Below are 16,472 nucleotides of genomic sequence, written 5' to 3' on the forward strand. Positions count from 1 at the left end.
GCGGCGACTCTCTCCCAAGGGGGGCGCCCTGTGGCTTTTTTTTTCGCGGACTCTCACCTCTGCTGAGCGGAGGCATTCGTCTGTCGAAAAGGAAGCGTACGCGATCGTCGAGTCGATTCGGCGATGGCGACCGTACTTACTCGGGCGATGCTTCCAAATCATCACGGACCAACAAAGCGTTGCGTTCATGTACGACACCTTACATGCTCAACGTATTAAGAATGAGAAAATCACTCGCTGGCGTATCGAACTCGCCGACTTCTGCTACACCATCAAATACCGCCCGGGGAAGGATAACCTGGTCGCCGACGCCTTATCAAGGCCGGCTACGTGCGCGGGGATCGTAACTTTGGAGGGGCTGCGCGCTTTGCACGACACTGTGTCATCCAGGGGTGGTGCGTTTCGCTACTTTTGTGCGTAGTGGTAATCTACCGTACTCGATTGAAGACATCCGCCGGATCTGCCGTGACTGCGCTATATGTGCGGAACTCAAACCGCGTTTTTACAACCCTCCCATGGGGACGCTGGTTAGGGCTACTAGACCGTGGGAGAGATTGGCGATGGATTTCAAAGGACCGTTGCCGGTGTCGAGCAACTCTCGTTATCTGCTCACTATCGTTGAGTACTCGCGATTCCCTTTTGCTTACATGTGCGGGGATATGACGGCTGCCACGGTCATACGGTGCCTGCAGAATTTGTTTTCTATGTTTGGGTATCCGGCATGCGTGCGTACCGATCGGGGTGCGGTGTTCCTGTCTCAGGAGGTGAGAGGATATTTGCTCCAAAATAATGTTGCTTCGAGTTACACCACACCGTACAGACCCCAGGCGAATGGGCAGATCGAACGCTTCAATGGGATTATATGGAGGGCCGTCATGCTAAGCCTCCGGACCCTCGGCCAGGGTCTCGATAAATGGGCTTTGTCGCTACCTGCGGCTCTGAACTATATCAGGGCTCTCCTATGTACGGCCACCAACCAGACTCCTCACGAAAGACTGTTCCACCACCCTAGAAGCTCGGGTAGTATCCGATCTTTACCCAGTTGGCTCGCTCAGCCGGGGCCTGCCTTTCTCAAACGTGCGGTTCGCACAAGCAAGTACGACCCCTTAGTGGATAAGGTGCAGGTACTCCAGGCTAATCCCGAGCATGCTCGTGTGATGACGGGAGATGGACGCGAGTCCACTGTCTCCGTACGCCATCTCGCCCCTTGTGGGGTCATCGACCCTTATAGGGATATCGACGAACCGATCTACGAGTCTATGGAACCTTTGCCGTCACCTCTGTCATCACCTTTACCCCTGCCTGAAGGCTCTGAGGTGCCCCCTCCGACACCTGCCTCCAGCGGCTACTCCGACGCAGGGGACTCCGGGCTTGGGGACGCCGTACCCGGTAGTTTCCGGACACGGGCTGGCAGGGTAGTTCGCCACCCCGACCGCTACGGGTGGACCGACTGACATGGAATGACGTACCCCAATCAATTAATGCTGACGCACGCTTGAGATCTGCCTAGCGGCAGTATAGTTCTAACGGCGGGGAGAATGTAGTGAAATTATACCAAAGTTGAACCCAGGAGTGATACTCGCTTAAGCCACTGAGGGGCGTCTATAAGACCTGGGACATCCGCGATGCGGAGCCACTCCTGTGACATTTACTATAACATGTAGTCCTGTAGGCTTGAATGGTACGTACCCGCACCTATATGCTAGACTCGCTTGCTTTGACTATTATTATCGGTCCTTTCTGTATGATACCAAGATCCTGATATCTACTGCATGATTGTATTTTTACAGGATGATGTCAGAGATCTAATTGTGATTAAACCAACCTATGGGACAAAGTTGTGGACCTGATTGATTTCCACGACAGGGGGGGTGGGAGAAGTATCAACACAAGGACACCAAGGACTTCCAGGAAAGAAGTTGGTATTTCAAAAAAGAGGATTTGGGGTGAAATTAGCGGGGGTAGAACAGATCAAGGTTTTGGATGGGGGAAGATAAGAGATGGTGGTGAACAGCTGTTTTAAAGACCTGGAGGGAGGAGTGGGATTGAAGGGAGGGGGGAGTTTGTTCCAGAGGCGGGAGAAAAGAGGAATGAAAGAGTGAAGGTGAGCAGAGAGTCTTGATTTTGGCAGTTTAACCATAAGAGGGTTGCAGGCAGATCTTGTGCGACCTTCAGGAATATTTGGGGACAGAGCCCAGAGAGAGCTGGGGGAGCAAGGCCGGAGAGGAGTCGGTAGAAGACAGAAAGACCACCAACCTGCCTGCAGTGAGTAAGTGAAAGGCCCTCGGAGGTAGCTTCATCACGGGAGATTCCAATGATTCTGAACGCTTTGGTTTCAACAGCGTGAAGACGAGCTAGGTGTGAGGCAGGAGCACCAGCCCAGAGGGGAGAGCAGTATTCTATTGAGCTGTGGATGAAAGCCTTGTATGTGGTGAGGAGCTCAGGTGTGCCAAAGAAGGACTTCGCACGATGGAGGATGCCCAGTCGGCGACTGGCTTTGGAGGCCAGATTTGAAATGTGGTTTTCCCAGGAAAGATCATGGCAGATAGTGAGACCCAAAAGCTTGAGTGACAGAACTTCTTGGAGAGGATTATTCAGAAAGTGGATGGGAGGGTTGTCCAGTCGGTCTTTTCGGAGAGACATCGTAAGAGAGTGAGATTTGTCAGGATTGAAAGACATGTTCCACTTGATTGCCCAGTCAGTGATTTTGTCCAGGTCTGCAGAGAGTGAGGAGGCTGCAGACTGCCGATCTGAGGGATGAGGAATGGAGCGGCAGAGAGTGGAGTAATCAGCAAAGAGATAGAGAGGATTTTCAAGAGAGTCGGAGAGATCATTGATGAAGACCAGAAAAAGCACAGGGCCCAGAACACTGCCTTGGGGAACTACAGCCTGAACAGGAAGAGGAGATGAGAGAAACCCATTCAGGGCCACACGTTGACTACGACTAGAGAGGAAGTCCGCCAGCCATGCGTGGAGATTTCCATGGATACCAAAGGAGGAGAGTTTGGTGAGCAGAGCGGGGTGCCAGACCGTATCGAAGACACGTGATATATCGAGGGAGATGGCTCTAATTTCCTGTTTGGCATTGAGGACCTCCATCCATTGTTGAGACAGCAGAAGCAGCATGTCCAGAGTAGAGTGACCTGGTCTGAAACCAAATTGATGATCAGAGATCAAGCCATTGGAGAAGAGGAAAAGATTTCATATCCGAAGCAATGATGGATTCCATCATTCCATCCATGACTTTGCTGATAATTGGGAGAAGGCTGATTGGTCTGTAGTTACTAGGATCTGTTTTTGCACCTTTTTTGTGTAAAGCGGTGATGTTGGCTGATTTCCAAGCAGATGGCAGTTGACCTTGAGCAATAGAGAGGGTGAAGAGAACAGAGAGAGGGAGTGAAAGAGCGGAAGAACAGGATTTTAGGACCCGTGGGTTGATGCCGTCAGGTCCAGTTGCAGAATCAGAGTCGAGGGTTGACAGAAACTTTTCCACCTTGTCAGGAGGAAAGGACACAGAGTCCAGGAGCAGCTGGGTACGACTGGGTACGGTGGGTACAGAGAGGGATGGGTTTGGGACACAAGATTTAGAGGCAAACACAGAGTTGAGGCATTCAGCTTTTTCACGTGCGGAGTCAGCTGTGTAGCCATTTGAGGTAAGGGAGGGGATGGAGGGGGAACAAACACCAGAACGAGATTTGACCAGACGCCACCAGGATTTGGAAGAGGGAGACAGATAAGAGAGTTCGGTCTTGAGAACGGAGAGATATTGTTTCCTGGCTCTCCTGAGGGTGGACACACACTTGTTTCGGGCTTTGTTAAAGGAAATGAGATTTCCTTCCGTTGGATTTGCTTTCCAGGAGACGAAGGCAAGTTGTTTCTGGGCAACAGCCTCACCACAAGATTCCGTGTACCATGGATGGGAGGAGGGGTATGACAACTGAAGATGAGATGGAATAAATCTGTGCATGAGAGAGAGCAATTTACTTTGGAAGAATTCCCAGGATGAGTTGATGTCAGAGGTGGTAGAGATGGGAGACCAGTCCAGATGATTAATGGCTGCTTGAAGACCGAGCCAGTTGGCCTGAGTGAAATGCCAGACTCGTCCGCTGAGGAGGCTCCCTGAGAATGGTCAGAGAGATGTCCACTTTAACAAGCACATGATCAGATGAGCCGATTGGAGCAGAAGAAGAGCAGCGGACATTTTCAGGGAAATTAGTCATAACCAAGTCCAGAAGAGAAGATGCTCCGTTGACTGAGATCCGGGTCGAGAAATTGACAGATTGTGTCAGTCCCAGTGAGTCGCAGAAGTCCTTTGCTGAGGAGCCATGGCTGGTGAGAGAGGTACCCACACCCAGCCAACTGGCATGGTGACAATTGAAATGACCACATATGAGGAAGAGAGAGTTGGGGTGAGTAGATAGAAGTTGGTCCATATTATCAGACAGCGAGATGTAGATGGAGTCATCACTGTTTGGTGGACGGTACAACACACATATGAACAAGAGGTGGGAGTGAAGGGGAAGCTGTAGCCAGAGGTATTCCTGGGGGTGAGGTGGAGAGAGGGCAGTGCTAGGCGAGTGAGAAAAAGTTTTTGATAAAGATAGCAACCCCACCTCCAGGACGAGGCTCAGGTCTATCATACCGGAGGAGGGAGTAACCCGCGAGAGATACTAAGGAAACAGAGACATCATGAAGGAGGAAGGTTTCTGTTAAGCAGATCACGTCTGGTTTGTCAGAAGCAACCTGTATGGAGAGATCAGTTAGGTTTGAATGAAGGCCCCGGATGTTTGAGGTCCATACCGTTAATGAAGAGGAAGGGGGGGCATCGGATACAGAACAGGGGGGGAGGGGTAGGGTAAGATGTGGAAGAGGAGGAAGAGGTAGGGAGAGCTGTTGGAGGTGTGCCAGAGATTTCAGAATAGCTCGGAGAAAGGGAAGGATGGGGCGGACAAAAGGTTTGATGGTGATTGGGTGAGGCACAGTGAGGTGTTATTTGAGGAGGGGGAAGAGTGAGGCAGAAGGTTGGGGGAGATGGAGGTGAGAGCTGGAAGGGGGAAGAAGTAGGGAGGATGCTTTGAGGAGGAGGGGTGAGAGGGGGGAAATGGAGAATAAATGAGGGTAGGGAGATTTGAAGGGGTGGGGCAAGGGGGGAGTTTATGAGGGGAGGGGTTAGGGGGGAGTTTAGGAGGGAAGGGACAAGGGGAGGGATTTGAAAGGGATGAGAGATTTGGGGGGGAGTCTTTGAGGGGAGGGGCGAGGGGGAGTCTTGGAGAGGAACGGTGTGGGGGGAGTTTAGGAGGGAAGGGGCAAGGGGGGAGATTTGAAAGGGATGGGTGATGGGGAGGATTTGGAGGGGAGGGGCAAGGGGGAAGATTTGAAAGGGATGGGTGATGGGGAAGATTTGGAGGGGAGGGGTGATGGGGAAGATTTGGAGGGGAGGGGTGATGGGGAGGATTTGGAGGGGAGGGGTGAGATTGGATTTTGGAAAGTGTACGATTAGTGGGAAACGAACATTTATTGCAAAATGAGTTTCTTGTGACCTTCGAGTCAAAAATAAGTTTGAGGACGCTGGAGGGGGGGGGGGGGGGGTGGAGAGCAGGAGAGTTTAGGGAATGTATGAAAGAGGCACTGTAAGAGAGGAATTTTTTTTTGGAATGAATAGATTTGGTGAGCAAGTCGAAAGCAACCTTTTAAAGAAGAAGAAGAAAAAGGTGTTATAATACACGACAGAATACAGAAACTCAGGGTAAAGTTTAAACATTTTAAAGTTTAACAGTGAAAACTATCTGGGGAAATGTGGGTGAAACACGAAGAACGAAGAACGAACGAACGAATAAGAACAGAGAAGGAAATATTTTTTTTTGTTTTTGAGTTGCGATTTTAAACAAGGACGTATGGGGTGAAAAGACTGGGAAAAAACAGAGAACGAAAGTAGTTGGAGCACAATAGATGGACCACTGAGAGAAAAACAAAGCCTCAAGGTCGGACAAGGTACAAGGCCTCAAAAGACACGACACGAATTACCGACGATATGTCATACAGGTATGAAAGATTAACACTGAGAATCTTCCTCGGGACACACTATACGTACACACACCATAAAATAAATAGTTTTGCCGAAAATACAAATGGAAACAATTATTTAACTTCGATAGTGTGGAGAGCGTGGACAGCTTCAAAAAAATGGAAACCTCGCCGGCAAGACCGGAAGCGGAAGTCCCACTTCTTCTTCTCTTCTCCTCTTCCCTTTATTAGGGGTGAGATCCAATGGCACCAAGCTTCTGCCCCGCCTTGACCACGATACTCTTCCATTTCTAACTTCCAAAAAATGTTTAAAGAGGGAATAGCAGCACAACAACAACATACAGCATGCATTTTAAAGGCCATTTTCCCTGCCAGAGCGGCGGTTAGCCTTGGGGTCCCCATGACAATCATAGATCCCTGTTTTGAGGCAATGTTTTTTTTATGGCCGGATGCCCTTCCTAACGCCAACCCTTGGTCACACTCTTACGATGCGCAGGGATATAATACGGTGTACCAATTGAATAGCAGCACAACAATAGTGAAAATAACCCAAACATTTGATACTTGACATACTGTATAAGCAAGCTAATGAGGTGGTCGGATTTCTTTTCCCCACCATATTGTCACCCCACCTTACTCGCATAATGTTTTGTATCCTTCAATCCGGTTACTATGGGTATATGTCTGCTGCTGCTCTGGTACCTGCTCAAGCACATCCAATAACGTTTTCCTGTTTCTCCCCCCATTTGTTGTTTTTTCAAATCCACTCAGGTTTTGCGGTGGACGTCACGCCACGGAATTTGGCAGAGTCAGGACAGACCCCTGCTGCCCTTTGCTCCGAAGGATGGTTGGACTTGCTTTCGTAAATGGGAGGCTTTTGTCTGATCAGAAGTGACAGAGACAAAGATACAGATGGTTGATTAAACCCTCTGAATAGGGCAACATTAAAGCCTACAGAGCCAAAAGGGTTTTTAGTACTTATTTTCCTCCTGGAGCGCTGCAATCCTCACCCAATGTTAAATAGGAAAGCCAGGCCTTCATAAGCACTGACAGCAGCTTGAATGTGTCGGCTTGAAAGCAAAGCTCATGTGCAAATGAAATTTGTAACTTTTTGTAACAAACATTTGCTATTTCATTGGATATCACAAGCTGGGACACTACAATCAACTGGAACAAGGACTCCTTACCATTTTCCACGGAAGTGTTTTGAACTGTTTCAGGAAGTTGGTGTGGTTTTGCACTGGAAGTTGGTGTGTGCTGTGGTCTTCAGTCTTACAAAAATACAAACTTCTGTGTGCTTTAAATGAGGAAGAATATGGACAAGACTCACTTATTACATTTTTGGAGATTAAAATTTAAATATGTACCATGAGTTATGAATTGCATTTTCTGAAGAATGTACTGATACACTACTCCAGTGGCATATTTAACCCGTCAGGTGGGTTGTCTAACCGAAGGGAAATTGCAATCAAGTGAGAGATTGCAATGTACCTTGGCAAGACCAAACAAAGTTGTTGAAGCAGATGTGCCTGACTTCCTCCATCAGTCGGATTTACACATATGTTTGCTTCCTCACATTGGTTGACAGAGCTAAGCGTTCACCTTTACCCACTTATACCATAGCAATATTTCTTAACTTCAGAGATGTCTATGGATAATTTTCCATGAAGACAAACTGTACTTTCTGTCTCATTGTTGTTGGCCTATTTGTTGGCCTATTTCTGTCTCATTGCAGGACAAAGGACTCCCTCAAATCATGTTGAGGGTTTTTTTTGGCATACTTACCATGCTTGCCAAGTGGGGCTTGGTAAATGTGAGCAACCATGAGAATCAGGCCCACACCTGTCAATGGAGAAAAGAAACAAGTCTTTAGCCACTCAACCGTATAATCAGCTCCTCATATGAATAGTCATTTATTAATATTGTTACGGTACGCGGTTAAGGATGGTATTGTTGCAGACGCGGTTAAAGATGTTATTTTACCGAGCGGTTGGTATTACCACGTCCGAACAGTTACTCCCCGATTAGAACCCGATTCCACCCGACGTTGACCAGATCGCACCGCAGATATTCAATCGGGAAACCTCTAAAGCGACCGAAAGAGAAGAAGACAGAGTACGGAGGAAGAACAGATTTATTATACACACACAAGCAACGGATGGAAGAAGCAGTCACACAGCGAATCGTTAACTTACACTATTCATTTTACTTAACCCCAAGACAACGAGTAGGACAGACGACGTTCACACTTACTCGGGGGATATTGCAGGCAGGTAGGGCTTTAGGTGGATTGCTGGAGAGGGAGGAGGGTCGGAGGCAGCAGCTCTCAATTCCTCGCGGTTTTTGGCGGGAAAACCCTTCGTCGCGTATCCGCTGCCGATGCTTTAGACGTCACGCGCTGGCTCGGGCACACCTGCTCCTCTCCTTCTGGTGGAGCCGTCTCCCTCCTTTCAGCGCGTCTCTCCAAAGCTGGTTTCCTTTCCGAGTACCTCTCCTCTTTGGCTTGGAGCGTTTCGCATCTCCCCGCTCCTCTTGGTGCCGCCTCTTCGCTCCTCTCCCAGGTCATCTCGTCATCTGGTAAAGCAGTCCCTTACAGTCGCTTTTATAACTCGGGGCGGAATCAAGCCGCCGGCTGCGAGGGCACGCCTACCGGGTCGCTCACCGTGGTGCTGATTGGCCATGCGACCCTCTGGCTCACTCCTCCCCTCTATGACGAGGTGGAGACACGCCTTTCTTCTCCGAGATTAGCACATGGGCAATGGCGGCTTGCGGGATTGAACACAACTCGCACCCTTTGGAACGGAACTTTGGAGAGCGGAGATGATTGGGGAAATTGCAAGGGCCTATGCTTATTTTGTTTGATACAATGCAAAGTCAATCTAGTGGGAAACACATATTTAGCCTACATAGAATAAGGAAATACACTATTTAAAAAGATATATCGTGACCTGCGTGTAAGTTTCATGGAATTAACTAGGAGGACGGCTGCGACCATTATTTACATTAACAGGGTGTTACACATAACAAAACCATACTTTTTACATTTGTTACACTTCCTCCAAAATTGTTACACTTCTCAAAAACCGTTACACTTCTCAAATTCGTTACACACTTCTCAAAACCGTTACACTGCACCCTCCTTTCTTCAGGCCCGTACTCGGGCCTACTAAACTTTAACTTAGTGTGACACGTAGGTGTAATTCCCTCTACAATTAACCTGACCCTGAGTGTGACAATCTTAAAACACAAATAAGTATGTCCCCCTATTGCATTGCACCCTGTCTAACAGACTCAAGCCCACAGCTAACCGAATTACGGAATTATTCTCAAACTATACATTTACGGTGGGGAGCATTATTTACAATGACGTGATTTCTTATTTACAACGCAACCCAGGACCTGTGTTTTTTTTGTTTTTTTTTTCTTAGGGAACAAGAAAAAGAAATTCCTGTTGGGAGGGAGGAGACAGCACGCATTGCATCGATGCACCAGTACCAATACCACCAAAGCACCCAAAAGCACCAAAAGCACCACAAAGCACCAAAAGCACCACTCGGTGCGCAGTCACCATGGTTCTTAATAAACACAACAAAACAACTGGTGGTGGTCTTCACTTTCTCTGCTGGGCCGATGTTCTTCCCGACGTCTTCTGGCTTCATGCTGCCTATTTGGACATAATAAAAAGCACAACTTGTGTTCGTTTTTATTTAGGGCCTCAGGGCCCAACTAAGGGTGGTCCACCTGTTTGGCATAGGTGCCACCTTACCGAGGTCCGCAAGCAAGATTCCCTGGCCACTATGGCCGGTCTCCAACAGAGGTGCCCTGCCCCAGAACCTGGGGTCCATCAAGTGGTACTTCGCCGCAGAACAGCGGTCCATAAAGTGGTACATCAACGCAATGCATGCTGGTTCTGGGAATCTCGGGCGCACAATGGCCACCTCACGCACGCTCCCCTCGGCACCCAATGGCGCACAGGTCATGTGGGAGACAAAAGAAAGACAATTGAGCGAGGGGTAAGGTCACAAGGGTACACGTCAATAAGGCAATGCAAGGCGAAATGCGTACGGAGGGCGAAGTGAGAAAGCTCGTCCCTACCGTACGTCACCCCCCTGTCACCTACACTACCCTTGCCCTTACCCCATATGTACAAGATCTACACATTACCAATTCGTCACAACTGTCACGTCTTCCCCATATTTCCCCTATACCAAATTCGTCTCCACAATCCCTCGACTTCAAAATTTGCCATCACCAATTCATCATCAATCCTCATAAGGAGGGAGAGATGGAATTACGCACAATGTCACACCCACGTCATGATGCGTCTCACAATCCAAACATTTGCATCAAAAATAATTAAACATGGCATGGTGCGGAGTACCTGTCACCTCAGGTGAGTGGATGCAGATGGTGTGAGGAGATCCTTCTTCCTAACTATCCTCTAAATGACTTTAACACACTTTACACTACCCGGGGTCTTTCCCTGCCAATCCATTGGCCAACTTACACTATGGGTTCTAAAAACCAATTCCCATTGACCAAACTGTGGTGCTTCTCAATTTGGGGTCTCACTCCCCCGATTCATCTCCCGGTGCCTTCGCACAATTTTTGGGCTGCGACGTGTAGCTCTCCCAGCAGGTCTACCCACCTGCACACCTCCACCACTGTAGTTGCCACCCGAGCTTACCTGCTCCTCACCCTAACCTATCTAACTGGGGAAGGCCCTCTCCTGGCTCTGTCACCCCTTGGTGCCCTCTGGCACTGGGCTACCCGGGTCCGTCCTCCAGATCCTCGGGCCCCATCCACAACTACCGGCTCCCAGAGCCCACCTGCGGCCTCACCTGGCCGACATTCTCACAGTGGTGGAGTGCCCAAACCAACTACACACACTAACAGGCTACACGCCCAGCCATTTCCACAACACTAATGCACCCATCCAAAGACCATTCTTTCACCCGCACCACAGATGCCAATATCCAACCACAATTTACCTGTACCCTCTACCTAACACTTACTCTACCCGCCCCGGGTATCCGTGATGGGGGTCCACTCTTCCCCCATTCACACCTTCGCACCATCCACTCCACTCCACAATTTCCACCATACTCACTCCACGACCATCCATTCCAATACTCCATTTATTCCACACTACCATTTATTCCACACAGCCACATACACCTGTTGTTGCACACCTGTGCCCTCACACCTGGTGCCACCTGCACCCTCCTTTCTTCCTGGACCATTTGGTCAACACAACACGCAATCACCACTACTCCCTCATACACTGCTCCATTCACCTGTTCAGTTGCACACCTGTGCAATCACACCTGTTCAATTCTCACCTGTTCAATCTTCACACACACGGCATCATCTCAGCTAACTACTCCCTTCTGAAACTTGCGCTTCCCAGTCGTCCCTTTAAACTATTGCGCTCCCACGTCATTATCAACCACACTAAACTACCTGCGTCCCCACTACAGGTATCAGTCACTATCTAAACCTTAACGTTACCTAATGTCATCTTCGCTAGATCCCTATCAATATAACCAAACCCTCCCTGGCTCGGTTGTCATAGCCACCCCATAAACTATTGCGCATTTGCCCCCACCTGTGAGGGATGGTGGATTTGCCATCCCACCACATCGGGGGTCTCTCACTATAAATTTTGCTCGTCCAAATTCAAACCAATTCAAAAATTTTCCATTTGCTGCCAATTCTACCCACTATTATAAATTTCGTATCAAATCACTATCACTATCACTATCACCATCATCACAGTCCACTATATCCTAGCCTCGGTGCGTCGTGACATCATTAAACTCGGTTCGTAAAGCCGAGCAATGAATTCGGGTGGTTTGGTTGCCTGCAGGTTGAATCCGTCCGGTTTTCGGTTCAAGGGAGGTGGTTTGGTTGGACCGAGATTCCACGCACCATCTCGGCGCGGCACCTTGCGGTCCCGGGCCCGATGGCTCAATCTCCCCCGGTCGGAACCCCGTCCCCACGAGGGGGCACCGTCCGCTTCCTCCCACTCACCCTTGAACCGGACCGGTCGCCTCGCCCGTCAAAGCCCGGACTCGACCGTGCGGGGCGGGGCCAAGCCCGAATCGGCAACGACGCTTCGAAGAGAAGCGACACAGCATCGACCCGCGCCGGGCCTCACACCCAACAAAGCACCCCACGCCCCGAGTGCTCGCATCGGCTATCCGTCGCCCTAACCGCTAACCCGGTTACCGTCGATGCTTTACTTGCATGCTCCCACGCATACGCTACCCCTTTCACCCTCACAAAACCCGGCGTTCCAACGCCGTCCGTACATTCCACCAACGCTCTCCCTGTTACACACCACACCTCTCGCGCACACTCTTGCGCACACCTCTCCTCCGTTACGTCCTCCGTAACACTCACCATGGGCGTGCACTCTTGCATCCATCCACTAACGCGCTCACATGGGCTCTCCCACACCCGCGCCACCACCAATTCAGGTGTGCTTTCTCGCACACGTTCCACCACCACCTTACTCTCCGTGTCACACTTCGTACACCCCGACGTGCATTCTCGCTCGCACTCGGTTTCACACTCGCGCTCCGATGTGCCCTCTCGCACCTGCGCCATCACCAACTCACTATTCGTGTCACACTCCGTACACCCCGACGTGCATTCTCGCTCGCACTCGGTTTCACACTCGCGCTCCGATGTGCCCTCTCGCACCTGCGCCATCACCACCTCACTATTCGTGTCACACTCCGTACACCCCGACGTGCATTCTCGCTCGCACTCGGTATCACACTCGCGCTTCGTAACACGCTCACCCCTTGACGCACACTTTTTTTCCACACGCGTGCCATTTCCACTCACACGGGACCCTTCACCAATGCCCGGATGCTTCCTCGATCCCAAGCGCGCGAAAATTCTTTTGTCGCCAAACATCCTCTTACAAAATCTCCCCGCACAATACACAACAGCACGACTCACCTGGGGGATCCTTTTCTCCACGCGAACCTGCAAACTTCCATTCGGGTTAAGCACAACATCGTGATGTGAGCAGGGACTTTGTACATAATCCATTTCTCCCCGCAATTCCCGGGCTACCTCCGTCATCTCTTCAATTTTAATTCCCAGCACTGCTTTTTCTTTATTAACCTCGGCGACCGCTGGCTTTAATAAAACACCCTCTACCTCATCGGTCGCCGGCTTTTCCAAACCCCGTGTCACGATTTCTACCCCCGTCATTGGACCCGTGCTTTCCTCCGCTTCGCTCAACCAGCGCTTTTCGACCCGCTTTACCTCGTCGTGCACCCCTGGGACCCTTTCGCCCAACTTGCGGTCTCTGTCCCTCTGCTCCCTTTCCTTCCTATCGGCCCTCATTCCGTTTATTGTTGCTTCAATTTGCTCACTCCGAGCATCCATCCGGTTCCCCATTACCCCCATCATTCTGCTTTCCATTTCTTCGCTATTCTTGTCCATAAGGGCCTTCATTTGTATAAAAAAAAGGTTCAAATCCACCAACGGCGCTGCTACGGTCGCGGCAAAATTTGGTGCCGCTACACCCACGTGCGCGAGGACGCCACTTTGCGCGTCTGATACTCCCTCAACCGCCTCATTGCTCTCCTCCTCCCTTTCTTCCCCTAAGTCCTGGGTTACCCTTAACCCGTCTATCTCCCCCACCGACATCCGATCGCCTTGATTGTCCATGGCGCGATCTCAAAATTCGGGTTTTATAAAACAAAATAAATTTCGGCAGCTTGTAATTTTGAGCGCGTTAAGCGCGCTTCGGGTCCGATCTCACTCCTCGACACCAATTGTTACTCTAATAGTACAATTGGTGTTCCAAAATTTGGGCCTAGCAAATTTAGTCCCAGGTCCGAATCCAACTCCTGACAACCAATTGTTGCAGACGCGGTTAAAGATGTTATTTTACCGAGCGGTTGGTATTACTGCGTCCGAACAGTTACTCCCCGATTAGAACCCGATTCCACCCGACGTTGACCAGATCGCACCGCAGATATTCAATCGGGAAACCTCTAAAGCGACCGAAAGAGAATGAAAAGAGAAGAAGACAGAGTACGGAGGAAGAACAGATTTATTATACACACACAAGCAACAGATGGAAGAAGCAGTCACACAGCGAATCGTTAACTTACACTATTCATTTTACTTAACCCCAAGACAACGAGTAGGACAGACGACGTTCACACTTACTCGGGGGATATTGCAGGCAGGTAGGGCTTTAGGTGGATTGCTGGAGAGGGAGGAGGGTCGGAGGCAGCAGCTCTCAATTCCTCGCGGTTTTTGGCGGGAAAACCCTTCGTCGCGTATCCGCTGCCGATGCTTTAGACGTCACGCGCTGGCTCGGGCACACCTGCTCCTCTCCTTCTGGTGGAGCCGTCTCCCTCCTTTCAGCGCATCTCTCCAAAGCTGGTTTCCTTTCCGAGTACCTCTCCTCTTTGGCTTGGAGCGTTTCGCATCTCCCCGCTCCTCTTGGTGCCGCCTCTTCGCTCCTCTCCCAGGTCATCTCGTCATCTGGTAAAGCAGTCCCTTACAGTCGCTTTTATAACTCGGGGCGGAATCAAGCCGCCGGCTGCGAGGGCACGCCTACCGGGTCGCTCACCGCGGTGCTGATTGGCCATGCGACCCTCTGGCTCACTCCTCCCCTCTATGACGAGGTGGAGACACGCCTTTCTTCTCCGAGATTAGCACATGGGCAATGGCGGCTTGCGGGATTGAACACAACTCGCACCCTTTGGAACGGAACTTTGGAGAGCGGAGATGATTGGGGAAATTGCAAGGGCCTATGCTTATTTTGTTTGATACAATGCAAAGTCAATCTAGTGGGAAACACATATTTAGCCTACATAGAATAAGGAAATACACTATTTAAAAAGATATATCGTGACCTGCGTGTAAGTTTCATGGAATTAACTAGGAGGACGGCTGCGACCATTATTTACATTAACAGGGTGTTACACATAACAAAACCATACTTTTTACATTCGTTACACTTCCTCCAAAATTGTTACACTTCTCAAAAACCGTTACACTTCTCAAATTCGTTACACACTTCTCAAAACCGTTACAGTATGTTTGCCGAGCGGAGGCTCCGTGACCGAACAGTTGTTCCCCGACTAAACCCGATTCACCCAAACGTTGGCCGAATCGCGCCACCGCTATTCAATCGGGAAAAGACTAAGACGACGAATGCAAAGAGGAAGAAGAAGACGTACAGAAGAGTAACGGGGTTTATTATTATTTACACACGTAAGCAAAAAGAGCAGTCACGGGTATTTACAGCGGACATGAAAACGCAGGTGACACAGTGAAAATTACTAGCTTATACAGACTTAGTTACTACCCAGGACAGCACGAACAAAACAAACTCACGTACGCAAATGGGGAACTTGCAGGCAGGAATGGCTGGAAAGGATGAGCAGGTGGGATCACAGGGCACAGCGAGCAGGTCCACTCCGGGCGGGAAGCGGGGAGCCGGCAGCTCCTTGTAAACCGCTTTACAGCGCACGCCGGCAGCTCCTGGTATTCGGCTTTACAGCGCATGCCGGCAGGGTCACTCGCTGCCCCGTCAGGGCTTCACGCGGCTGGTTGAAACGGGGCTGGACTCATCTGCCGTATCTCTTTGCAACTCGTTCGTAAAAGTTCCTCTGCTTTCTCTTGGACCCTTTCTTTGTCGTGTACCTCTCCACGCAGCTCAGCTCGTATGCCCTTCCTCTCACTTCTCTCCAGCGCGGGACTGACATGCCCTCTCCCCCGTGCTCTGTTTCGTGACCTTGTATCGTAATCCCACGGGCTTGTCTCCTTATTTGGGCATCGCGCCGACGGCACGCCCCTCGTGGCGAGCCACGGGCTTGTTTCCTTATTTGGGCATGGGGCTGCACAGCCCCGCCCTTCGTGGCGCGCCCTGGGCTTGCCTCTCCCTGGCGACCCCGCCCCTCCTGTTCAAACAGAGCACGGAGCACATATTCACTATAGCAGCGAATTGAGAGGGCGTGCACCCCACGCTTGTGAACTGCTTTACCCACAGATGGAGAGTTTGGCTGGGAAATGGAATTATTGAAGGGGAGCTATTCTTAATTGATTCGGTGCAATGGAGTGTCATTCTAATGGAAGACAAGGCCTTACTCTAAAACACATAATAAGATATAAGCTACTGAACAAGGGTTTTATCGTGTCCTGCAATGTGGTGTTTATGGAATTAACTACCGAGACGCCCTTTTTATCTTTACACAACTCCGGAGGCAGGAGGGGCCATATCCAACCAATGTTACACAACAATTTACCACTACAATACACACAATCAAAAAAATACAATCCTCATATCCGCAACACTGCACCCTCCTCCTCTTAGGCACGTCCCGGGCCTATAACTTTAATTTAGTGTGACACGTAGGTGTAGTTCCCTCTACTTTTAACCTGACCCTGAGTGCGACAGTTTTAAA

At 50.0% G+C, this 16,472-nt stretch overlaps 1 protein-coding gene across 2 annotated transcripts in view; it reads left to right on the top strand.

Moving 5' to 3' along the window:
- The window catches only part of LOC137421995 (uncharacterized), a 35,156-nt gene extending 27,760 nt beyond the window's left edge, over positions 1-7,396 (top strand). The window contains exon 5 of one of the 2 annotated variants that reach the window (XM_078773010.1): positions 6,796-7,389. The gene's annotated coding sequence lies outside the window, so the exon portion shown is untranslated. Of the gene's footprint in view, positions 1-6,795 lie in introns of both variants that reach the window. The other variant, XM_078773009.1, reaches the window with a different exon arrangement.
- The last annotated feature ends 9,076 nt before the right edge of the window (positions 7,397-16,472 follow it).

The sequence above is a fragment of the Myxine glutinosa genome, chromosome 2 (assembly GCF_964187855.1).
Source record: "Myxine glutinosa chromosome 2, kmMyxGlut1.1, whole genome shotgun sequence".
NCBI classification, from domain to species: Eukaryota; Metazoa; Chordata; class Myxini; order Myxiniformes; family Myxinidae; genus Myxine; species Myxine glutinosa.